Here is a 25,533-nt window from a genome sequence, read left to right as displayed (position 1 = left end):
ACATGGATGCCACAGGTGACCTCATTGGTACAAATTCCCTTCCCACCTGATACCCCAACACATGCCATCGCAACGACAGATCCTCTCTGGATCTTTAGCCATCCTTCTTGTTTACTTCCTCCAACCCAGGTCCCTGTTCCCTCTTCTGGGCACTCTCTCCTTCCCTTCCAAACTCCCGTCTGAGAGCCACTGGCTGAACAATGTAGAAAGGAAAGGAGAACCAAACTGCAATAACAAGCAAGTACACAACCAGAGTAGGAGGTTTGAGCCTCTCTCAGCAACTCAACCCAGACAGAACATCCACAAGATGTAAATCTTAATGGCAAACCATCTGAATCCCATAGCTGTCTCCATACATCTGTCCACATCCACATCCACTGATTTTAGGCACATAGGAGACCATTACAAAAATACGCCCAATTTACTTTAGCCATAAGGGAAATTTCAATTTTGTTTCAGATGCATCAATTCAGGCAACTACAGAGCATCTTGTGGTAATATAATGTGCTAGAAATCACTAATAAAAAGTGAACTAGAAATTCTCATATGTTTAGAAATTAAGAAGTACCTCTATCATGGGAACAGGAGTAAAGAAATAGAAAAAAGAGGGGCTCCTGGTGGCTCAGGTCATGATCAGGTCCTATGATCAAGCCCCACATCGGGCTCTGTGCTCAGGAGGGAGCCTGCTTTCCCCTCACTCTCTGCCTGCCTCTCTGCCAACTTGTGATCTCTCTGTGTGTGTCAAATAAGTAAATAAAATCTTAAATAAAAAAGAAATAGAAAAGGAAAAGAGCAACACTGGAACTGAATGATACGAGGATGATACAATTGAAATCAAATATGTCTTCTGGGCTGGAATATCCTCCAGTATTAGTCTGAGAAGACTTCATGGTCTCAAAATCATCCCCAATTGGCTGAGACATTGGAACACCTCCGACAGAGTAGATCTGTCACTTCTCTTTGTGACCCTCCTGTGCACTAGCTTCGGCTTTACATGAGGAAACTTTACAGGGAAACAGTCCAATCAGACTCTCATGTCATCTTCTGGGACCTCCAGGAATGAGAGCATTTTAAGAGAAGACTTTCACCAGCTTCTCCCCTGGCGGATCTAGGATAACACCCAGAGAGCTGGCAGCTCCATCTGTGCTGGGTAGGGACAGCCAAGCATGTGGGAGGGCCAGGGACCCAGGAGACTAGACAAACCCCTTGTTATCCTCTCTCCTGGGGCCTGTCCTGAGCTGAACTTCCTAAACTGTGTCTCCCTAGGACTCTCAAATGTTTCCTCAACTCCTTCTGGCCCAAGACAGCTGATTTTCAGTGCTCTACAAACCACCACTTTATTATTGTGTAAATTTCTTGTAAACAGGAACCACTCTAGTACTGCTTAAATAGAACATAAGCTTGTTTTTTCTAATTAACGTATAATGTAGTTTTTGTTTCAGGGGTAGTCTGTGATTCATCAGTCGCACACAGTTCAAGCACTCACCAAAGCACATACCCTCTCCAATGCCCATTCCCCAGCCACCCCATCCTTCCCACCCACTTCCACTCCTGCCACCCTCAGTTACAACAATATCCTAAACATACACATACAGAAACCATAAAAAATAAGCCAACAACAAAACAAGGATAACAAAACAAAGTATTCAATTCTGCTTAGATGCCGCTGTCCACCTCAAGAACCCCAGAGTTGGGCTGCTCTGGTTGTAGAAGGAGACCAGCTATGGAAGGGGTGGAGTCAGACTATCCCAAAAGGGAACAGGAGAGAGGCCCAACCTGTAAGGGGGTCAGGGACTTCCATGGAGATGGCCAGAGTCACCTTGATTAGAACTGGAATCGGGAGCAGGGAAAGAAGCAGGGAATAGAGTTTGGGGGCCTCAAATAGGTGAGATCAGTCATGGAGTTGATGAGGGGTCCCCAAAGCCAGTGTCAGTCTCCCATCTATGAAACCCTTTGTGGCCCCTGGAGACAAGCCAGGAGCCTAGAGTTGGAGATCCAGCTGTCCTGCTTACCTGCTGTTTGGCCTGGTGCTCATTTCCTTCACTGAACCGGGAGTGTCCATGCCCATGTCCATAACTGTGTGGAGGACAAGAAGAAGTCACATGTTGAGAACACGCAGACATTGACGTCATCACCGCCAGGGGCTCAGTGTCTCTGGAGATCCAGTGCCTCATGTCTCACCCCTGTTAATGGCAGCCCAGGTGACAACCACAGGTCCCTCCTGTTTCAGGCCTGTGCTATGCCCTGCCCTTTGCCGACATCAGCATTCCGGCACCAGATGGCAGGAGGACCGCATGAACTGTGGGGTGAGCTCTGGGCCCCTGGCAAGACTGAGAGATTCCTGGACTGTGGGAAAGGTGATCAAGTGAGGGATTATACAGGACTGGACAACTGAGCTCCGGGGCACCCTGAAAGAAATGGGGGATTGGGCACCTCTGGAAAGGGCTGGAGGCATCTTACAAGACTCCTGGGTCCCCACAGGGCAGATCCCTCCTACACTCCTGCTGGTGCTGGCAGGGATCTGGAAACACCAGCAGCACCAGCAGCAGAAGTCGCAGCAGATCAATGGGATGCTGGATGGACCTGGGAAGAATGGTCTGGCAGGTAAGTGGAATCACCAGGCTGGGATGCCCTTGGCCTCCTCCTCCTTCCCCAGCCACCTCTCAACCTCTGACTCTGACTTCACCTTCCAGAAGGGCATGGGAAAGCCAAGCAGAGGTGGACACCCACGGCCAAGGAAGGGTCCCTCCCCAGAGCTCTGTGTCCTTGTTTCTGAACAGACAGAAAGAGTCACCCGGGGCCCCTGGAACAGGGAGGGAGAATCTGGCCCCAGAGCCCTCTCTGATGGGGCCTGGGGAGAATCCTGGAGGGACAGAATGTAGCACTGGTTCGTAGTCTAAAAAGTCTATGTTTATTAAGGAAATGGAAAAAACAAGTTGCCAGTTGAGCCTCTGGAAGAGAACAGGACCAGTTTCCATTCTTCCAATTTCTACTCTTTGCCTGGATAATTACTTCACCTCTCCAAACTTCTGTGTCCTTCTCTGTGATGTGGGGACAGCATGGATTCATTCCTCAGGGCATGGATGCAAAGATTCATCGAGATCCGTCATACAAAGCTAGTTTAAACTGATACTTATACCTATCACTATCATCATTTTTTCTTAAAGATTGAACTTGTTTTTCTCAACATTATGCTAAATAAACTTTTATATTTACTTTCTTCAAAAGATTTTATTATTTGAGAGACAGTGAGCACAAGTCGTGGGCAGACGCAGAGGGAGAGGCAGCCTCCTCTCTGAGCAGGGCTCAGTCTCAGGACAATGAGATCAGGATGCCAGGTAAAGGCAGATGCTTAAATGACTGAGCCACCCAGTCACGGAGGGCCCCTGAGAAAGAGCCCCCAGGGCTGCAGCAGTGGGAACAGCCCCAATCCAGATCCCTAGCGGGAGAGATACATCCCCAGCGCCAGGATATCCTCCAGCCCCGGGAACTACATCTTAGCAATGCCTGCCTCCCCCCACCACGGGTGACCCCAGAGTCCAGCCAGTGCCAGTCCCTGCCTGCCCCCAGCCCTTCCTCCCATTCCACTCCCTCTGCTCCATGCAGGTACCTAGTCAGGCTCTTCTTGTGGCCCATGGTCAAGGATGGGCTGTACCCCCGCCCACCCCCCAAAAGCCGAAACCAGCACTGCTTGGAGGAGTAACGCCATAGGTGGAGTCCTCGTGGTCCGCCCCTCTCCCTTCACAGCCCAGGACCTCAGCCCACCTAGGCCACTGGGCCTTGAGCACCCTTCAGTGCCGCCACTGCCGCCGCCGCCGCCCCTTGAGCCTCCACAGCTGCCAGTCTCCTGAGACCAGCTCCCACCTGCGCTGCCTCTACTGAGTGCATGTCATGGAGTGTGTGCTCCTTGGGGGCGTGCGGGCCTCTTGGTGACCTAGTGGCCCAGCGAGGTGGAGCGTGTGATTCCGGCAAGTGGCGATGGGCTCCAGGCCCTGCAAGTTGCCTTAAGGGGCTGTAGTGGGGACCCAGTCCCGAAGCCGTTGCCAGGGATGCAGTTCCCCACACTGAGGCTTGCAACTGCCAGTGCTGCTTGCTATGCCTCCAGGCTTGGAGTGCCCTGGGAGCCAGCGGGCCTCTTTCTTTTGGCCCCAGTTCCCCTGCTCCCTTCTGCTCTTCTGCCACCAGGAGCTTTGGAGCAGCCTCTCCTAAAGTCCTGGCCTCTTGCCCATACCCCAGGCCGAAGCCCCTTCCCAGGCTCCTGAGGCAGGGAGAAGTGTGCTGACAAAATAAAGACAGCAATGCATACCCTGGAAAGCTAAATCCACACGTGACAACACAGAGACCAAAGGCTTAATTACACGTGCTCCATCAGACCCTGTCCAGACACCAGTGCCCTGTGTGGGGGGCAGTCATTCACAATCTCTCTCCTGCCTGGGACTACTGATTTTAATGATGGCATGGCATGTTATTTTGAGGAATTGTGTAATTTTCTGAATGAGTCAAGTGACAAACAGTACAGTCAGCAGTGTTCTACTACATATTCTCAGCCCATTTTCAGGGCTCAGAGGGTTAAGCGTCCCCCTCCCGACTCTGGCTCACTTCATGATCTCAGGGTCCTGGGATGGAGCCTTCAGTCTGGCTCCTGGCTCAGTGCAGAGTGTACCTGACATTCTTACTCTCTCCCTCTACCCTCCCCATGTCCCGGATGGAGACTCTCAAATAAATAAATATCCTTAAAAGGATAAATAAACCTTTAAAATAAACAAAAAAAACAAAAACAAAAACAAGAACAAAACCCTCCTTACCTAAGAAGGAAGGAGGGAACCATGGGGGCGAAGACGCCACCCACAAAAAGGCCCTCCTGAAAGAGCCAAAGAGAAAGTGAGAGCCAAAGGACTGCAGCACACGTCATTTAGGTGTCGGAGGCAGGCCCCCGACCAGGGCGGCCTCCGCCATTAAAAGATGGCGCCTGGCTAGTTGCCAGGTTAGGATTGCCTCATGAGACTAAGCAGAATGCCCAAAGAGGAAGTAAACAGCATTGGTTGCTAGCAAAGTTGTTCGTTTAGGTGTGCAGCCTGATTCGCTCCCTCCTGTACCCTGCTCGCTGACTGGTCAGGTAAGCGTATATAAGTGTGTAGACTTGCGGAAATAAAGAGAGAGAAGATACATCTGAACTGGGGCTTCTTGTCGTCCTTGCGGGTCGAGGGCGATAAATGGCGCCGGCACCCGGGAACTAAATAAAGGAATCTTGCAAGGTAATTCGCAGGAAAGTGGGGAGTAAAGTTCCGCAGGTCAGCGGGGACATTAGCCACGTTCAAAAGTGGGAATTCCGCGGTAAAGCAGGGAGTAAAGGCCACGTTCAAAAGTGGGAATTCCACGGTAAAGCGGGAAGTAAATGTCGACTGAAGCATATGCGTGTAAACAGTTGATGTGTTAGTTACTGTCTTTAACGTCCGCGTCTGTTGTCTGTGTGTTCATAATGGGATCTGAGTATCTAAAGTGCGGTTGGAAGAGTCTTTAAAAGACCTGCTGAAAGCCAATGGAACTTCACTAAAAGCAAAAACTGCTCGGGCCTTTTTGAATACAGTGGAAAAGGCGGCTCCATGGTTCCTAGATGAAGGCTTGCTAAACATACCTCAATGGGACCACTTAGGGGAGGATTTGAAGAAACAGGACAATAAAACGCCTTTGCCACCTGGGTCCCTGGCAATATGGACCTTAGTCTGGGGATGACTGGTGGGGCCTATATATTAATCAGCTCTACAAGAGGGAGCATTGGCATTGGAGGAAGTGAAAGAGGAGCGGTCTTCTCGTGCCTCAGAGGGGGGTAGTTCTAGTGAAGAGGAAGAAGAAATGTCAGGGGAGGAGTTAGGCCGTAAAATGCATTGCAACTTTGAACAGTTGAAACTATCGACTCCAGTGACGCCTAGTGCCCCTCCGCCATATAATCCTATGGCATGCCAAGGAGCTTGTAGCTGCTGTACCACAAGTGGTAGTGGCAGGGTTTTGAGCTGGAGAGATCATGACCTGGCCTCTGCCTTTCCAGTTTTAGAGGACCAAAACAACCAGCGGTATCATCAGCCTCTTGATTTTAAACTAGTTAAGCAATTAAAGGAAGCAGTCATGCAGTATGGCCCTCAGGCAGCCTTTATGGTATCTTTGTTGGAGACCATAGCAGGAATGAACTTAGTCCCTGGAGACTGGGGTAACTTAGCCTGCGCAACCTTGTCGGGAGGGCAATATCTAGTATGGAAAAAACAGCCTGGCAAGAATACTCAGAGGACACTGCCCGCCGTAATGCAGCGGCTGGAAATCCTCAGTGGGACCTAGAAATGTTAATGGGAATAGGACCGTACATGGGAAAGCAGGCCCAAATACAATACAACCCTGCGGTGTATCTGTAAATAGCCACGGTAGCCACTAAAGCATGGAAGACAATTCAAGGCAGTGGGGATTTACAGGGTCAGCTGTCTAAGGTAATACAAGGACCAAATGAAGCATATGCTGATTTGGTAGCGAGGCTGATGCAAACAGCTGGTCGAATATTTGGGGAGGTAGAGGCAGCCATGCCATTGATAAAACAGCTGGCTTATGAGCAAGCTAATAAATGGTGTAAAGAAGCCATCAGACCTTGGAAAAGCAAAGACTTGAGTACATATATTAAAGTTTGCAGGGATATCAACGACAGTGTTATTCAAGGGCAGGTTATGGCTGCAGCTATCACTCAAGGTTTACAAGGATTTCAGGGAGCTCAACAATATAAACATAGGGGTACTCCTGGAGTTTGCTATTACTGCAAGGAGCCAGGACACCTTAAGCGTGAGTGCCCCGAGAGAAAGGTGTCCTATCAAGAGCCTAAAAAAAACAGGTATCTGCCCAAGATGTGGGAAGGGTGCCCACTGGGCATATGAATGTCGCTCAATAAGGGATATACAAGGAAACTCTCTGCCTCCAAGAGAGGGTCAAAAAATGGGAAGGGGGGGCCCCCACCCCAGGGCCCTCAAATGTATGCGGTGCTCCAACAGGTGGCTCGCTCGCATTATCCGCCGACGAGCCAAGGCGAGCCACAACAGGGAGTGCAGGATTGGACATCCGTGCCACCACCAGACTCATACTGACTCCAGAGATGGGGACCCAGGTAGTCGAATCAGATTTTAAGGGTCCATTACCTGAGGACACCGTGGGCCTCTTGCTAGGACGGAGCTCCATGGCGTTATCAGGACTCCTTGTTCACCCCGGAGTTAGAGATGCTGATTATAAAGGAACGGTGAAAATCCTGGTATCCTCCCCACGTGGAATTACAGCTATTAGTCCAGGTGATAAGATAGCTCAAATCCTGGTATTGCCTAGTTGTCACAAGCTTTTTGGAAGCCATGAGGTTACGCGGGGACAGAAGGGGTTCTGTTCATCTGGAGTTCCTCTAGCATGCGTCACGCTAGGCATGGAAAATAGACCCTTTTACTCTTTTTGGATAAGAGACAAGAAATTCATGGGCTTATTGAACACTGGAGCAGATCGCAGTATCATCAATGAAGCTGATTGGTCTAAGGATTGGCCTGTGCAAAAGGCTGATCAAACACTTCGAGGATTAGGGATTGCTCATAGACCCATGTGCAGTGCAGCTACACTGCCATGGAAGGATGATGAAGGCCACCATGGACTTGTGCAGCCATGTGTCCTTAAGATTCCCATTTCATTGTGGGGACGGGATGTCTTGGCCCAAATGAACCGGAAGTTGACTCCAGAATTATTCTATATTGAGGAAGCTCAAGCCTTAATGACTAAGTCTGGTTATCCTGGAACGGGAGGCCTAGGAAAAACAGCTGCAGGGCACCCCTGAACCTATTCCCTTGACTAATTACTTCTCTCAAAGAATAGGTGGGCCGGGGCTGGGTTTTTTTTTCTTAGGGGCCACTGAACCTCTAAAAATTCAATGGAAAAACAGTAAACCCGTGTGGGTTCCTCAGTGGCCCCTGCCTAAAGAAAAATGTGAAGCTGCCCACACGTTAGTAAAAGAGCAACTTGCCGCAGGGCATATTCGGCCCTCCACATCACCATGGAATATGCCTATTTTTGTGATTAAGAACAAGTCGGGGAAATAGCGATTGTTACATGACTTACGAGCGGTTAATGAAAAGATGGTGGCCATGGGAGCAGTACAGCTGGGGGCTGCCTTTAGTCTCAGCCCTGCCCTCTGGTTGGCCCTCTGTGGTAATCGATATTAAAGACTGTTTCTTTTCCATCCCATTGCACCCCGAGGACACCCAATGTTTCGCTTTCACAGTACCTACCATTGATCATTCTTGTCTGGATCAACACTATGAGTGGGTGGTATTGCCTCAGGGCATGGCCAACAGCCCTACAATGTGCCAATTATATGTGGACCAAGCCCTGAAGGAGGTTAGAACACAATTTCCCCCGCTCATTGTGTATCATTATATGGATGATATTTTGCTGTGCCATAAAAAAGAACAATATATTGAGAAGGCCCTTTCCTTTCTTTTCAAACATTTTGAGAAATTCGGATTACACATAGCACCAGAAGAGGTCCAAATGACGCCCATTAAAGAGTATTTGGGAACTAGGTTAGAGAATACTAAAGTCAGAGCTTTAAAGATAACCCTGCGGACGGATCACCTAAACACGTTAAATGATTTTCAAAAATTGTTAAGAGATATCAATTGGATGAGGCCCTATCTAAAACTCACTGATCAGGAATTGTCACCCTTATTTGAGACACTTAAAGGAGACCCTAACCTCACCTCTCCTCGTCAGTTGACTGAGGGGGCAAAAGAAGCCATCAGTCTGATCCAGAAAAGGCTAGAAGCTGCTCAGATAGACAGAAATGACTACTCCAAACCTTTGCTATTTTGTGTCCTTGCCGAAAAAAAAACGAGCTCCCACTGCAGTTTTTTGGCAATCTGGCCCCATATCATGGGTTAGTTTGACCCACTCTCCAGGGAAGGTCTTGCCCTGGTACCCAAGTGCCATTGCACAAATTATACTTAAAGGGATTAAACTTAGTATAGCAGCATTTGGTAAACAAACAGATACTATAATATCACCATATACGCAGGAAACAAATAAAGTGCCTAGCAGCCTGTGATGATGACTGAGCCATTTTGATAACTATAACGTGCACTCAATTTGATAGCCACTACCCATCACATCCATGGCTACAGTTCAGTTTATCCAATCCAATCATATACCCTAGGATCACTCACCATAAACCCCTCAGTAATGTAAGGCTTATATTCACTGATGGATCTAAGCAAGGAGTAGGAGCTATAGTTACCAAAGAAGAGAGTTGGACCTTCCTATTTCAAAGCTCCTCTCCCCAAGAAACTGAGCTGCTCACAGTGATAAAAGCATTTCAAATGTTTCATCAAGAACCCTTCAACCTTTTATCAGATAGTAGATATGTGGTGCAAGCTGTCTCTATCATTGAAAATGTGGGTTCTATTAATGCCAGGTCTACTATCTCTGAGGCATTACAAGAAATCCAAACATTAGTTTGGGACAGGAAGGCTCCATTTTATATTGGCCACATATGAGCTCATACAACCTTACCAGGCCCCCTGACAAAAAGTAATCGGTTAGCAGACTCCTTAACCAGAGGAGAATTTGTTTTTGCCATTGAGGACCCAGTGCAACAGGCGAGACATTATCATAAGCTGTTCCATGTGAATGCTTTAACTCTTTGCCTCAAATTTAACATAACAAAAGCACAGGCATGGGACATAGTAGTCTCCTGCAGAAATTGCGTGACCTTACTACCTGCACCCGTCCTTGGGGGTTAATCCTAAGGGTTTGTTACCTAATCATATATGGCAAATGGATGTCACACATGTTTCAGAATTTGGAAAGTTAAGATATGTTCATGTCTCTGTAGATACCTGCTCTGGAATAATTTTCACCTCAGTGCATATGGGGGGAAAAATCCAGAGATGTTATCGCCCATTGCCTACAGGGTTTCGTGGCATGGGGAAAGCCACGCCAGTTAAAAACAGATAATGGCCCAGCCTACACCTCACAACCCTTAAAGTCTTCCTACAACAACTTGACATTCACTTGATACATGGAATACCCTATAACCCACAAGGACAGAGTGTTGTGGAGTGTGCACATCTTACAATAAAAAATGCGCTTTATAAACAAAAAGGGGGAATAGGGGACACCTTCAGGTCCCCTAAAGATAAGCTCAACGCCATTCTCTTTATTTTGAATTTTTCAATGTTGGACCAAACGGGTAAATCAGCTGCAGACAGACATGGGAAGTGATGCTGCTGCTCCCCCTAAGCCTTTAGTACTTTGGAAGGACATCCTCACAGGAAAGTGCAATGGAGCAGATCCAGTGTTAGTATGGAGTAGGGGGTCTGTATGTGTTTTTCACACAGGAAAAGGAGGCTCCAATTTGGATCCCAGAGCAGCTGGTGCGTGCAGCCTTGTCTCCGAACACCAGTCATGATGCTGAAGATGCTGATGATAACTCTGGGGATGCTACACCTCCTGTGGCTGACTCAAGCCAGAAAGCTGTGGGCAGTGGTTAAAGCATGGCCATATCCTTTACCAGTGACTATCTCTTCTCTCATATTCCCTCCTCTCCCTTTGATGCATGGCAGGTCTGTAACTTGCTAGGAGCATGTACTGATATCTCAGCAGTGTCCATGTTAAATGGCAAATTCCTCAACTGTTTTATAAACAAAATGACTCTAGTACCTTTGAGGCAACAGTTAATGTGTCTTGTCCCAATAATATTACTTATCAGCCCACTCCAATATGCGTCTCGCAACCATTCCTTTTCCTCGTAACAAATGCTAGCGAGCTGAATGATACGTTAATTGCACTAAGAATTGCTATCTTTCCCAGTGCTGGAATGTAACGGCCTTCAAGCTGGCTGTGATTATACGTATCCCTACCCATGTTCCTATCCCAGTTTCCATTCCAGAGGACAAGTTACCGGTGGTGCTATCCAGAAAGAAGAGAGATTTTGGTATCACAGCCGCCGTTGTGACAGCACTGGCTATATCTACAGCAGCTGCCATGGCAGCAGCAGTCTCACTTGCTACAACTATACCCACTGCAGAAGTTGTGAACACCCCTGCAGAGGAACGGCGGCTGTCCTTCAAACAGTCTCAGATCAATGCACATCTGCAAGCAGGAATCCCGATAGTCAACCAGAGAGTGGATTTGGTTCAAGAACAAGTGGACATATTGGGGGCCCTATTGGGACTGGGATGTATAGCACCCTTCCCGGCAATTTGTGTAACTCCCATAGCCTATACTAATATGAGTGACTTACAGAATGTCTCCTGACAGCTCTCCCAATACTTGCGGGGGAATTAGTCCGCAGAATTCCAAAACTACACTCAGCACCTGCTACTAGGCATAACAAGGATAAAGAACACCAGAGATGAGCTGGCAACCCTCCCAGAGATAATCAAAACATTGCAAGATGTGTTAACCTTTATGAAACAAGCGGCTAGCGTAATTTGTCTGATGATAATCCTCATAGTGGGCTTGATTCTGCTAGTAAGGAAACTGCAAATTTGGAGGCGACAGCAACATAGGCAATGGCAAGCCATGGTGCAGAACTTGTTAGCCATCGAGGCTGGAACATCCCACCAAGTGTGGCTAAGTATGCTGGATCGGTAGTCAACGACGGGTAAGATTGGTGGGGGAAATATACCAACCTAAGACAGGACGCAGATCATTGATATCTGCCGTCTGATGATGGGTAAGGATATTCCGCGCCACTGACAACCTAAGACAGGCACAATCCCTGCCATAATAGAAAAAAGGGGAGAGATGTCGGAGGCAGGCCCCTGGCCAGGGCGGCCTCCGCCATTAAAAGATGGCGCCTGGCTAGTTGCCAGGTTAGGATTGCCTCATGAGACTAAGCAGAATGCCCAAAGAGGAAGTAAACAGCATTGGTTGCTAGCAAAGTTGTTCGTTTAGGTGTGCAGCCTGATTCGCTCCCTCCTGTACCCTGCTCGCTGACTGGTCAGGTAAGCGTATATAAGTGTATAGACTTGCAGAAATAAAGAGAGAGAGAGATACATCTGAACTGGGGCTTCTTGTCGTCCTTGCGGGTTGAGGGCGATATTTAGGGATCCACTATTACCTGAAGTTCTACTCAACTGAGTTAGTGCTGACAACTTCCTCAAGTAGCTGCCGTTTACCAAAAGAGCTTGTAATAATCTTGGAATTTCTTCAGCATTGACAGAAGCACAGGAGAAACCTATGCCACATGAGGAATGCACTCCAACCTCCCATCCCAGTAACTGACAGGATACACTGACAAGTTAGCTGGCCTGGTCTCAGGATGTGGCAGGCAAACTAAGGAAAGGTTGACTAGCCTGTCCACGAAGGTTCCACCTTTAATTCTCCCCAACCCCAGGAGCTAAATGGCAGAGTCTTCAGAAATAACCTACAGAAGTAAACTACCCCTTGCCCCCAAAAGAAAGGAGCATGCACGCTGCCCCAAAAGGCAAAGGTGTACCTTAACTACTGTCTAGAACGAGTTTCTCATCACTGTGTAGTTTCACATTCTGCTCTGATTTCTCAAAACACTTGCCACTGGCCACAATTATTTCACTTTTCTGTTTACTTGCTGAATTTCTCATCTTCTCCACAGTATTCCAAACGCAATGAGAACAAGGACATTGTCTGTTTTTCCACCACTAGACACCAGAGCCCATTTCGTGGTATGCTCCAGAAAAACCTGTCAAATAAGAACAACTACCCAGGTAATTTACTGGAAGGTTACCAAGTAGACAGAAGATCAAGTCAGTATCAATAAATCACTAAGTCCAATGTAATAGCAAATACAAACAAAATTATCACCGTTTTGGGATAAGGGCGATCTTAGAAGCCAAAAGGTTGGGTAAATTAGATGGCTCAGAAGACATGTAGTTTTTCCATGTATTTCATGGAGAAGGTTTATTAAAGACAAACACTACAGTAAAACCCATGTGCCCTAAGGAGCAAAACCACTGTGGTGGATGACCCCAAACCACAGGGAAGAAGCCCTGCTCTACTCCAGGTTAGCTACACCCCAGCCCTGTTTTCTGGGAGTTTTTTTTTTTTTTTTCAATCTGAATCTCATTACCTCAGGGAGATGCACTTTTGAGGCAAGATTCGAACTTTCATGTCTCGCTAAGGATGAATGTTTACCTCGAAAACTTCTAAAGTACTTCATGACTATCCAAGGGCTATTGAGTTGTTAGGCTACCTGAATTTGAGGAGAGAAATGTCCAAAACTTACAACTTCAAAAAATGAGGGAGCTCCAGAAGAAAGGAAATGTTTTACAAACAAAACAGTGTACCAACTTTTCATTCAATATCCTGAGTACCAACTTTTTTTCCTTTTAAGACATAATTTTATGACACATCTAAAGTAAATTCCTCACTTCTCCCTGCAAAAGCTCTACAAACTTCTCAAGGAGATGGTGTGCAAATAAACTCGAGTTGACCCTAGTATCCAAATAAAATTGGGCACTGAAAAATATAAAAGTTCTAAATCCATGGGAATTACCCAACACCAAATTTTACCAACTTTCTAGTGAGTATCACATAAGTGGCAGCTGAGGGTTCAAATGCGGCACTATGATCAAAGAGGCACTAATCATCTCCTGCTGCAGCAGAAGCTTGGCCATCTCTACTTCCAAAAAAGACATGATTGGATTCAGAGAAGCAGCAAGACTGAAGCAAAGTACATCGAATCTAAAACCGAGTCTAAGAAGTTACTCTGCTCAACACTCAAGAATGTCCACTTCACAAAAGGGTTAAATAAAGTTGTTCATTTGCAGGGGTAGCTCATCCTAAAAGCCGATGGCATCATCCTTCATGACACTGGCAAACCCTACTTTATCCGTCTCCTCTTATCACAGAGGAAAAGGACAGATTTTCCTCCCCCCACCACAGCCACCTTCAATATACACCCCTTTATTTCCTATGTTGAAAGGCTTAGGGTAGAGTTCTCTCAGCATGGTGAGGAGGCAACCTTCCTGGCCAGGAGCACGTGACCCCTCCAGGCTCTTAAGTTGTATCACAGAACAAACAGGAGACAACCACAGGATAGGATGGAAATCTTCCCAAACTGGTTTGTGGTGATGCTTGCACAAGTCTTTAAAACAACTGAAATTCAATGAATCGTGCACTTAGCATGAGTGACTTCGACAAGATGGAAATCATACCTCCATGAAACTACACAATAATCACCAGCCAGGGGCAGACTGCGATGACACAGTTAGAAAAAAAAGGAGTGTATCCAAGACCCAAAGAGACCCTCCACATGACTGACACACCCAATATACATCTCTGTTGCTCCCTGAACCTCCGAGGATCCTGTTCAGTATTTCCTCCTGCTTCCCTTCACATGTTCCTCTGGCGCATCTGACCTCCTTCCCATTCTGCTCCAGAGCAGACCTTATGAATCCCTTCCATGAATCCACCTGGAGTATGCAACACATAAAGTACACCTGGCAATAACAATGAAAAGTTGGCAGGGGATCTTGTAGAAATCGATTCCTTTTTTCAGAAGAAGTGGGAAGGAAAAGGAGGCATTCGAATTGACTCCCCTAGCCAGACTGCTCTAATCCCCCACACAGCACCTTATTTATACCTGTCTCCGAGGCTGTAAAACTTGATTCTGCTCATCCTAGTGCCTTTCTAATCAACTCCTTCCCCACCCCTCACCAATATCTTGACCAGTACCTTTCCCCTCCTAGGAATTTCATAAATGCTCTTTGGCGAAGTTATTATTCTCCTCACCTAATTAAGTGACACCTGTTCTATCCTCAAAGGGTAAATACAGTTCTGTGTCCTACTGGACCTACCACTCATCAAACTCTGACTTCCTTCCTAGACTTGGTCGATTATGGCAATAAACACCAAAATGATGAACAAACTCCAAAATGACCACGGGTTAGACCACCGGAGAGGCTGATGTCATAATATGAATATGAAATAAGCTCAGAGCTATAAAACCTAACTTCTACATGAGCCAACAGGTTAACGAATCCCTTTTAAGATTTTTTTAAAGATTATTTATTTATTAATTTGACACAGAGAGAGCTCACAAGTAGGCATAGAGGCAGGCAGAGAGAGAGGAAGGGAAGCAGGCCCCCTGCTGAGCAGAGAGCCCCATGTGGGACTCGATCCCAGGACCCTGAGATTGTGACCTGAGCCGAAGGCAGTGGCTTAACCCACTGAGCCACCCAGGTGCATCCCTTGAAGATATTTAAAGGTTGTTCTAAAATCCCAAATTCTTACCTCCTCCTCAGCATTCAAACCCAACAAGTTTTCTACTGTCATCAATACCAATATGCAAGACAGAAATCATGAAATCTTTGCAGTACCAAAAAAGAATTACAAGAAAAAGACCCAGGAAGATCACAGAGCAGTAACTAGGATGGCAGGGAAATTAACCAACTGTTTCTATACCTCATGACACCTGGATGAAGACCTGTTGAAAGTCCCCTTCCCACAGGAATCCCATTTCTAGCCCAAATGGGGTCTGCTTTCCAATTAAAGATGGCTTCAAGAATGTTTCTCCAAAGCCTAAACACTGACAATAACCGGCAGGTGAAAAAATAATGAATACTGTTATGCTGAAAATAAAGAAATTAATTTAAAAAAAGATGAAACAAAAAGGCCACAGAAAGTTGGTGCCACTTTTCAGAGTGTTAAGTCCTCTGATCTTGGAAATCTGTGTTCAAATCCCACTCAAGCAGAGACCTCAAAAAATTACACAAAAACCCTTAAAGAGAAGAGAGAAGTACCCTTTCCTAAAACAGTCTGACTTCAGTAATCTCCTAGATTCATTAAAAATCGGAATGTCACTCTCAACATCTGTAACTCTGGAACAAACTTCGAACATTTCTATGGCTTTTAAAATCAAAACCTCTCATGTGCTTTCAAAATTTGGTAAATCAGATTTTTTTGTAAGAAACATGTAGAAACTGAAATGCATTTCATTAGAAGATAATTATTCCCTGCAATACATCAGTATAAACTTGAATTTGGTTTTGGTCTTCACTGGTAAATTTCTCAAGTTCTTAGGCGTTTCCTAGCCATTTACTTGAACATCATCTAAGGGAACACTCAAAGCAGTACCACAATAAAGCGGTTTGGCCTCAGCAGGATTCTACATGAAAAAAAAAAAAAACAGGTCACATAAATTAATCACAATCACACTGCTTTACATAACATTTCTAAACTTTCATGCCATTTGATGGAACTCCCTGTTTCGGAGAGCGAAAGAAAATCTATTCAGCTCCCATTAAGTGCTTTTTCTTTTCTTTTCTTTTTTAAAAAGATTTTATTTATCTGACAGACAGAGATCACAAATAGGCAGAGAGGCAGGCAGAGAGAGAGAAGGAAGCTGGCTCCCTGCTAAGCAGAGAGCCCAATGCAGGGATGGATCCCAGGACCCCAGGACCATGACCCCAGCTGTGCAAGGTAGCATGGTCCAGGCCCAGCTGTTGCGGGGTGCCAGTGGGGGCATCCTGTCCACTCCCCAATCCCTGTTTCGGTCCCTAGAAAGAGTGGGTGGGTGGTGGGCCAAGCCATGGTTCCAGCCCAGGAATCCTAGGAAATTGCTATGGCTCACCAGCACCTGTTTTTTGCTGTTTCTCCCCCACTTTTCTCCTGCTCCAGGTCCCCACTCCTAACTCTTCCTAAAGCCAAAAGGATCAGCAAAACTGCCACAGACAAAGGCTTTTGGGATTGGAGCATCTCCACCTTCAGAAGCTGCGCTGAAGCCTTAAAAGGCAGTATCTGCAATGTGAGGGAAGCCACCTCCACCAGATACTTGAAGATCTGGGTTAGCTTTGGCAGAAGGACTTTCGTTGCTTAAGGTGTGGGAGAGGGTGGAGCGCTATCCTTGAGGCCCTCTTTCCAACTTGTTGATGATGGCTTTTTTGCTTTTGGGGGTGGTTGATGTGTGGTTTTGGTTGTGTCTATTTTGTGTGTATTTCCCCACCACAGCCTCTCCCTGTCCCTGGCCCACAGCAAGCCCCCAGCCCTCCCTCCCTTCCACCCACTGAGCTCTGAGCAGGTACCTGGTCAGTGATATGCTGTACCCCCCCCCCCCCCCCCCCCCCCCAAGCGGGAAGTGGAACTGCTGGGAGGAAAAACGCAGTCCCCCTCCCTTCCCCGAGCCCTTCAATGGCCCAACCTCAGCTGGACCTCAGCCCCTGGGACTCAAGCTCCCAGGCCACCTCCGCTTGCACCACTGCAGCTGCCAGTCTCCCTGCCAGTCTCCCTCCAACCTGCACCGCCTTCTCCAAGTGACTGATGAGGGGCAGGGCCAGGCACTGCACTGAGGCATGCAGTGGCGTGGCATGGCACGGCCTGGTGTGCTGTGGCATGTGCCAAGCTGTCGGTGCGCCTGCCTGGGTGGGTGTGCTAGCTTGGGGCGCGGGGGACTTCTGGTGATCCTGGGGTCCGGCGAGGTGGAGGCTGGGAGCCCCACAAGCAGTGATGGGCACTGGACCCCTCGTGTGTCCCTTACGGGGCTGCATTTTCAGTGCCTGAGTTTTGTGATCATGGGTCTTTTAAGTATGAGTTTGCCTGAGTATGTATGACTTTTGTGATTATGTCAAATTTATTCCTAAATCATTTAAGGTTTGATGTTTTTTGTAACTGGGATTGTTCTTAATCTCTTAATTTCATTTTTGCCCTGCTCAATTTTGGTGAATAAGACTACAACTTGTCTTGAGTCCTGATCCTGCATCGTGGAACTATGCTGGACATACTGAGGTCTAATGGCAATTTTGCGGATTAATTTTGTTCTACAGAATTCTACAGAAGAATTTTTTTCTATAGTATCTTATGAAAAAAAAAGACATTTTCACTTCTTCCACTCTTATTCATACTCCTATTATTCCGTTTTCTTGCTAAATACCCAAGACAGAATTTCCAATAAAATGTTGAATAAAAGTGGCAATTGCAGGCTTTTTCCCTTGTTCCTGATCTTAGGAAGGAACCATCTAGCGTTTTACTATTAAATATGTAAGTGTGGGTTTTCATATACAGCTTTTTATTACGTTAAGAAAATTCTCTTTTATTCAGTTGACAGAGTATTATCACCAAATGGTGTTGACATTTAACCACTTTTTTCTTCTATATTTATGGAGGTAATCATGTGGTTTACCCTTTATTAATTTAATATGGTATATTAATTACAGTGATGAAATATAATTTTATTTATTTATTTATTTAAAAGAAAGAGAGAGAGAGAGAGAGAGAGACAATGAGTGAGGGAACACAAGCAGGGGAAGTTGGAGAGGGAAAAACAGGCCCTCTGCAGAGCTGGGAGCCTTATGCAGGGCTTAATCCCAAGACCCTGGGATCATGACCTGAGCTGAAGGCAGATGCCCAATGACTGGGCAACCCAGGTGCCCCTAAATATCACATTTTGAGCAAATTTTGCATATCTGAGATAAATCCTCTTTGGCCATAGCATTTTATGAGTTGCTGAATTCAGTTTACAACCATTAGTATTGAAGACTTTTGTGTCTACAGTTCTAAGAGATATTGGTCTATAATTTCATTTTCTTGTGTTATCTTTACCTGGTTTTGGAATCTGGCTAATACGGACTCTCACAGAATGAATGCGAAGTGTTCTCTCCACTTCTTCTTTTTGAATGATTTTTGAATCTTCCTTAAATGTTTTCACAGAATTCACCAATGTGCCATATGGTCCCAGATTTTTCTTTATGGAAAGTTTTTGGATTACCTGTTCGATTATTTTACTTGTTTAAGTTCCATTCAGATTGTCTACTTTGGGGTTAAGATTAAGGAATTTGAGTCTTTCTAGGAACCTGCCAAATTTCTTTAGTTTTCTAATTTATTAGCATGCAATTGTTCCTCGTATTGCAATTTAATTCTTTTTATTTCTATAAGGCTAATAGGAATGCCTCTCTTTCATTCCAGATTTTTTCAAAATTTGGTATTTTTATCTTATTTTTGGTAAGAATAGCCAAAAAATTGTCAATTGCTCATCTCTTTAAAGAATTAGCTTTTGGGGCACCTGGGTAGCTCAGTGGGTTATAGCCTCTGCCTTTGGCTCAGGTCATGATCTCAGGGTCCTGGGATCAAGCCCCTGATTAGACTCTCTGCTCAGCAGGGAGCCTGTTTCCCTTCCTCTCTCTCTGCCTGCCTCCTGCCTACTTGTGATCTGTCTCTGTCAAACAAATAATAAAATAAAATCTTTTTTTTTTTTTTTTTTAAGAATTAGCTTGGGCGCCTGGGTGGCTCAGTGGGTTAAAGCCTCTGCCTTCAGCTCAGGTCATGATCCCAGGGTCCTGGGATCGAGCCCCGCATCGGGCTCTCCACTTCTTGGGAGAGCCTGCTTCCTCCTCTCTCTCTGCCTTCCTCTCTCTCTGCCTACTTGTGATCTCTGCCTGTGAAATAAAAAAAAAAAAAGAATTAGCTTTTGTATATATTGATTTTCTCTGTTGTGTCTTATTTCATTTATATCTGATCTCATCTTTCAAAATTTCTTTCCTTTTGCTTGCCTTTTAACTCATTCTTCCTTTATCATGTTTTTATTTTTATTTCTTTATTTGAGAGACTGAAAGAGTGAGTGAGAAGGGAAGAGCAGAGGGACAAAAGTCCTCAGGGAGTACAGAGCCCAACACGGGGCTCGACCCCACAACCCCGAGATCATGACCTGAGCCAAAACCAAGAATTGGTCACCTAACCAACTGAGCCACCTCTAAGCCCCTAATTTGTTTTTCATTTTGTCATTTCTTAAGATGATAGGTTATGAAAGTAACACTTTCTTCCTTTTTAAATATATGTTTACAATCCTAAGTTTCCCTCAAAAAAAAAAAAAAACTTAACTGTATCCCATAAGACTTTGTATTTTATATTTTCACTTTCAAGAGATGAGCAAGTGACCGATTTTTGGCTTTCATTCATCTCAAGGTATTTTCTAACTTCTACCGTGATTTCTTTTTTGACTCATGTCTTATTTAGGAGTGTGTTATTTATTTTCCACATACTTGTGAATTTTCTGTTTCCTTTTGTAAACCACTTTTATTTTATTGCATGGAGTTAGAGACCATACATTGAGTGACTTTAGTTCTTCAACATGTATACTACATTTATAGGTCTTTTGGTTTTTCAGACTGGATAATCTCAATTGATCTCTATTTATATTCCCTGATTATTTCATCTATTACTACCACTGAGCTCATCTGGAGAATATTTTGTTTCAGTTATAATGCAACTTTCATTTCATTCTAATTTTATTTTTATTATATTCTTGATTTGGTGTGGCACCATTCTTGTACTTCCTGTGTATTCTTTTTTTTAAGAGTTTATTTATTTATTTGACAGACAGAGATTACAAGTAGGCAGAGAGGCAGGCAGAAAGAGAGAGAGGAGGAAGCAGGTTCCCTGCTGAGCAGAGAGCCCAGTGCTGGGCTAGATCCCAGGACCCTGGGATCATGATGACCTGAGCCAAAGGCAGAGGCTTTAACCCACTAAGCCACCCAGGCACCCCAGTGTATTCTTTAAACATGGTTTTTCTTCAGTTCTTTAACATATGGATACAGAAGAATGACAGTTTTTGTCCACATCTTTATCCATTCAACCTATATCTGGAGTTCTTGGGAAATGGCTTTTATTGAATGTATTTTGTTTTTTGTTTTCCTAGTGTATAGATAGCTATAATTCCCTTTTGCTGGAGTATTGTGCAATTTCTTGAGAAAATTAAGGTTTAAATTATATAATGTGGTAACTATAGAAAGTAGATCCTCACCCTGGGTTTTGAAAGGTAGCCTAAACATCAAGGCCAGATCTCCTGAGACTACATTTCACTCTGTTTCCCCCCTACATACACATATTTGCACACTTCATCTGACTGTATTTTAATTATTAAACTGGGTAGTGGAAAGCATATGTCTATTTACTTATTTACTGCTGTTTAATTTTGATGTTATTTTCTAATTATGCAATGATTGTCTTTTAGCTGCTACTCCATGGAGTGTGCATCAAGAATGCAACAAAATTCTATTGGCTTTCTTACCACAAATGTTGTTTTTCATTTCACAGATGAAATGTGAAATTTTCACAAATGTAGGCTTGCATTTGACTTGAGCTCCCCAATGCACTCAAATCAAGAAAGATTATTAAGTACATAGAAAAATGGGGATTCAAATTGTGTCATGCTTTCTGCCTACGCATAATAGACATGTGATGTAAAACGGATATCGAGACAAAAGATTTAGCTTGGTTTTTAATCGTTGCACCTAAACACTGTCAGACTGCAGACAAATCAATCATTATGTTCTTATTTGTAAACTGCGAATAATATCAGCTCTATTTAATACTTTAATATTTTTACATCAAATGTTACATATTTCTACATAAACGTTATAAAATGCATTTTATTGAGATAAAATGTGTATATTTTCTTGTGTACCTACGTAGTTACTATATAATAGATAGGGTTATAAATTACTTTCCCAAGGTTACACTCTCTTAAATTCTATATCTGAAAGTCAACCTTTTCTTTTTTTGTTTTTTCTTTCCATATGAAACTATGCAAATTTATTGCACAGATGTTCTTAGCTCTATTCACAATGCCACAAACTGGAAAACTACATATATACACAAGTATATGCATACATAAGCACATATGTATATATATACATGTATACACAATGGAATAATGTTTTTTTAAATTTATTTCTTATTTATTTTCAGCGTAACAATATTCATGATTTTTCCACCACACCCAGTGCTCCATGCAATCCAGCGCTCTCTAAAACCCACCACCTGGTTCCCCCAACCTCCCACCCTCCCACCCTCTCCGCCCCTTCAAACCCCTCAGATTGTTTTTCAAAGTCTATAGGCTCTCATGGTTCAACTCCCTTCCAATTTCCCCCAACTCCCTTCTCCTCTCTATCTCTCCATGTCCTGCATGCTATTTGTTATGCTCCACAAATAAGTGAAACCATATGATAATTGACTCTCTCTGCTTGACTTATTTCACTCAGCATAATCTCTTCCAGTCCCTTCCATGTTGCTACAAAAGTTGGGTATTCGTCCTTTCTGATGGAGGCATAATACTCCATAGTGCATATGGACCACATCTTCCTTATCCATTCGCCCGTTGAAGGGCATCTTGGTTCTTTTCACAATTTGGCGACCGTGGTCATTGCTGCTATAAACATTGGGGTACAGATGGCCCTTCTTTTCACTCCATCTGTACCTTTAGGGTAAATACCCAGGAGTGCTATGGCCGGGTCATAGGGAAGTTCTATTTTTAATGTCTTGAGGAATATCCACACTGTTCTGCAAAGAGGCTGCACCAACTTGCATTCCCACCAACAGTGGAAGAGGGTTCCCCTTTCTCCACATCTCCTCCAACACATGTTGTTTCCTGTCTTGCTAATTTTGGCCATTCTAACTGGTGTAAGGTGATATCTCAATGTGGTTTTAATTGGAATCTCCCTGAGGGGAGTGATGATGAACATTTTTTCATGTGTCTGATGGCCATTTATATGTCTTCATTGGACATGTGTCTGCTTTGCACCCAACAGGAAATACACACAACCAAAACCACACATCAACCACCCGAAAATGCAAAAAAGCCATCCTCAACAAGTTGGAAAGAGGACCTCAAGGAGAGCCCTCCACCCTCTCCCACACCTTAAGCAACAAAAGTCCTTCCACCAAAGGTAACCCAGATCTTCAAGTACCTGGTGGAGATGCCTTCCCTCACATGGAAGATGCTGCCTATCAAGGCTTCAGCTCATCTTCTGAAGGTGCAGAAGCTATAACCCCAAAAGCCTTTCTCTGCAGCAGCTTCCCTGGTCTTTATGGCCTTCTGAGGAGTGAGGAGTGGGGGAAATGGGAGGGAAGAGACAGGGATCCCGTTAAAAAGGAGGAGAAACTGCAAAACACAGGCACTGGTGAGCCCTCGCAATTTCCCAGGCATCCAGTCCTTCAAACTTGGTTCAGAGACCGACCACCCACCCACCCATTCCAGGGACTGAAACAGGGACCAGGAGTGCACGGGGCGCCCCCATGCGCACCTCACAACCTCTGGGCCCAGACCATGCTGCCTCCCACAGGCAGCGGAGATGGCAGCGGCCTGAGAGAGGCCAAGGCAGGCATAGGGAGCAGCGGACTTGTGGACTGCAGCGTCGGATTGGGGGGGGGGGGGGGGGCAGGGGAGACACTGGCTGGATCTGGAGGGAGCATGTAGAGGCAGCCAGAGGCCTGTGGCGGGGAATGGACCAGCTCCTTCCCTCTGCTCTCCCAGGCTGGTTCCCTCCCTTCCTCCCTACCTGGGTAAATCTCCCTTTGCCTGGGAGGAATGGCCATGGCAGTGGCAGCGGCCCAGGGCCACTGAGGAGGAGCTGCCAGGGCTGCTGCACTCAGAGCCGCCAGCCTCCAGCAGGAGCGATGGCGCCCACTGCTGCCACAGCCTCCTCCAGCCCCAGGATCTCCATTTAGCGGCGCGGGCCTCCCTCCGCCCTGGATAGCCACGGAAACTTGTCTTCGCCAGGTCCCTCTAGCCCCCAGCCCTCCCTCCCCTTCCACCCTCTCAGCTCAGAGCAGGTACCTGGTCGGGCTCTCCTTATCGCACAAGGACGAGGGTGGGCTCTACCTCCGCACGCCCCCCTCCCAAAGCCCAAAGTGGCGCCACTGGAAGGAAAATGCCCTCCACGAAGTCCTCCCAAACCCGGCCCCCCCCCCTTCTCGGCGCCAGTCCTCAGCCCTACCTCTGCCCTTCCTCAGTTGCTGGCCCTCGAGCTCCCGCTGCCGCCACTTGCACAGCCCCCGCCGCCGCTCCGCCGCTTCCATCTGCGTTGCTGCCATCTGCGCCGCAGCTGCCGCTAGAGTCGCCAACACCGCTTGTGCAGCCGACGCAGTCTGCGCCGACGCCGCTATGTGCTCCACCGCTGCTACCGCCGCCGCCGTCGCCGCCGCTTGAGCCTTGGACGCCCAAGCGGTCGCCGCTGGTGCAGCCCAGCTGTCTGCGCCAGTGCTGCTTGCACCGCTAACACCGTCGTCTGTGTCGCCGCCCCTTCGGCCGCCAACACTGCCTGCGCCGCCGCCGATGCCGCTTGTTCCGTCGAAGCCACCACCGTCTGCACCGCCGCTTACGCCGCCGAAGCCGCTGTCTGCACCGTCGCTGCTACCGCCGCCGCTGAAGCCGCTGCCGTCTGCCCCGTCGCCATTGTGCGCCGAGGCCGCTTGCACCGTTGACGCCGTCGTCGGAGCCGTTGCTGGTTCCGCCGCTGAAATCGTCTGCGCCGCCACCGACGCCGCTTGTGCCGCCGCTGAAGCCGCTGCCGCTGCCACTGCTATCCCCGCCGACGCCAACGCTTATGCCGCTGCGGCCACCGCTTGAGCCCAGGAGGCCTTCGGAGCCGAAGCCGCTTGTGCAGCTACGCCCCTTGGCGACCTCGAAGCCACTGTCTGCGGCGTCACTGCTTCCGCCGCCGAGGCCGCCTTCGCCTCTGACGCTGCCGCTTCCGCCGCCGCCACCATCTGCGCCGCCAGCGGCGTCAGCCCCCATAGCGGCGATGCCGCAGCTGGGGCATCGGCGGCCTAAGCGGCGTCTGAGGCGGTGCAGAGGGCGTTGGCCGGAGAAGAGGCGGCGGCGTCGCCAAACGGGCGGGGACGGCGTTGGCGTCGGCGGCGCAAGCGGCCTGGGCTGTACAAGCGGCGTCGGGGTTCAAGTGGCGGCGGCGGTGCAGACGGCGGCGGCGAAGCGTCGGCGGTGGCGCCGCAGACGGTAGCGGCGGCGGCGGCAGAGTCGGTAACAGCGGCGGTGCAGACAGCGGCGTTGGCGGCGGTGCCAACGGCGGTGGCTTGGTGGCGGCGGCATTGGCGGCGGCGGCAGCAGCGGCAGCGCAGACGATTGCGTCGGCGGTTCAGGCGGCCTCGGGGCAGACAGCGGCGGCGGTGCACAAGGCGGCGGCTTCGGCGGCGGCGACAGAGTCGGTGGCGGCGGCGGTAGCAGCGGCGGTGCAGACAGCGGGGTCGACGGTGCAAGCGGGGCGGAGCAGAGGGCGGTGGCTTCCGCGGCACAGGCGGCATCGGCGGCGGCGCAGGCGGTGTCGGCGGCGGAAGCGGCGCAGGTGCAAGCGGCGTGGGCGCAGACAGCGTCCGCTACACAAGTGGCAACGGCTTAGGCGTCGAGGGCTCAAGAGGCGACGGCGGCGGCAGCATAAGCGGTGTTGGCGGCGGTAGCCGTGGTGGTGCGGACAGCGGGGTTGGCAGCGCATGTGGTGGCGGAGCAGATGGAGGTGGCTTCCGCGGCGGCGGCACAAAGGGCGGTGGCGGCGGCGCAGGCGGTGTTGGCGGCGGCACAGATGACGGAGTGGGCGGTGCGAGCGGCATTGGCGCAGACAGCTGGGCTACACAAGCGGCAACCGCTTGGGCGTTTTCAGCTCCAGCAGCCGCAGCGGCGGCGTCGGCGGCGGTAGCAGCGGTGGAGCAGACAGCGGCCTCGGTGCAGACTGCGTCGGCTGCACAAGCGGTGTTGGCGACTCAAGC

At 47.5% G+C, this 25,533-nt stretch overlaps 1 protein-coding gene across 1 annotated transcript in view; it reads right to left on the bottom strand.

Annotated features, from left to right (window-relative positions):
* LOC123390715 (transport and Golgi organization protein 1 homolog) overlaps positions 1-24,453 on the bottom strand; it is a 54,164-nt gene extending 29,711 nt beyond the window's left edge. Inside the window, exons 1-2 of the mRNA XM_045075209.1 lie at positions 23,751-24,453; positions 2,013-2,076 (exon numbers count right to left, since the gene is read on the bottom strand). The gene's annotated coding sequence lies outside the window, so the exon portion shown is untranslated. The remainder of the gene's footprint in view (positions 1-2,012; positions 2,077-23,750) is intronic.
* Between the last annotated feature and the right edge of the window lie 1,080 nt (positions 24,454-25,533).

Source organism: Mustela putorius, unplaced genomic scaffold (assembly GCF_011764305.1).
Source record: "Mustela putorius furo isolate JIRA1106 unplaced genomic scaffold, ASM1176430v1.1 tig00000139_pilon_pilon_pilon, whole genome shotgun sequence".
NCBI lineage: Eukaryota > Metazoa > Chordata > Mammalia > Carnivora > Mustelidae > Mustela > Mustela putorius.
This window is presented reverse-complemented; position numbering and strand designations above follow the sequence as displayed.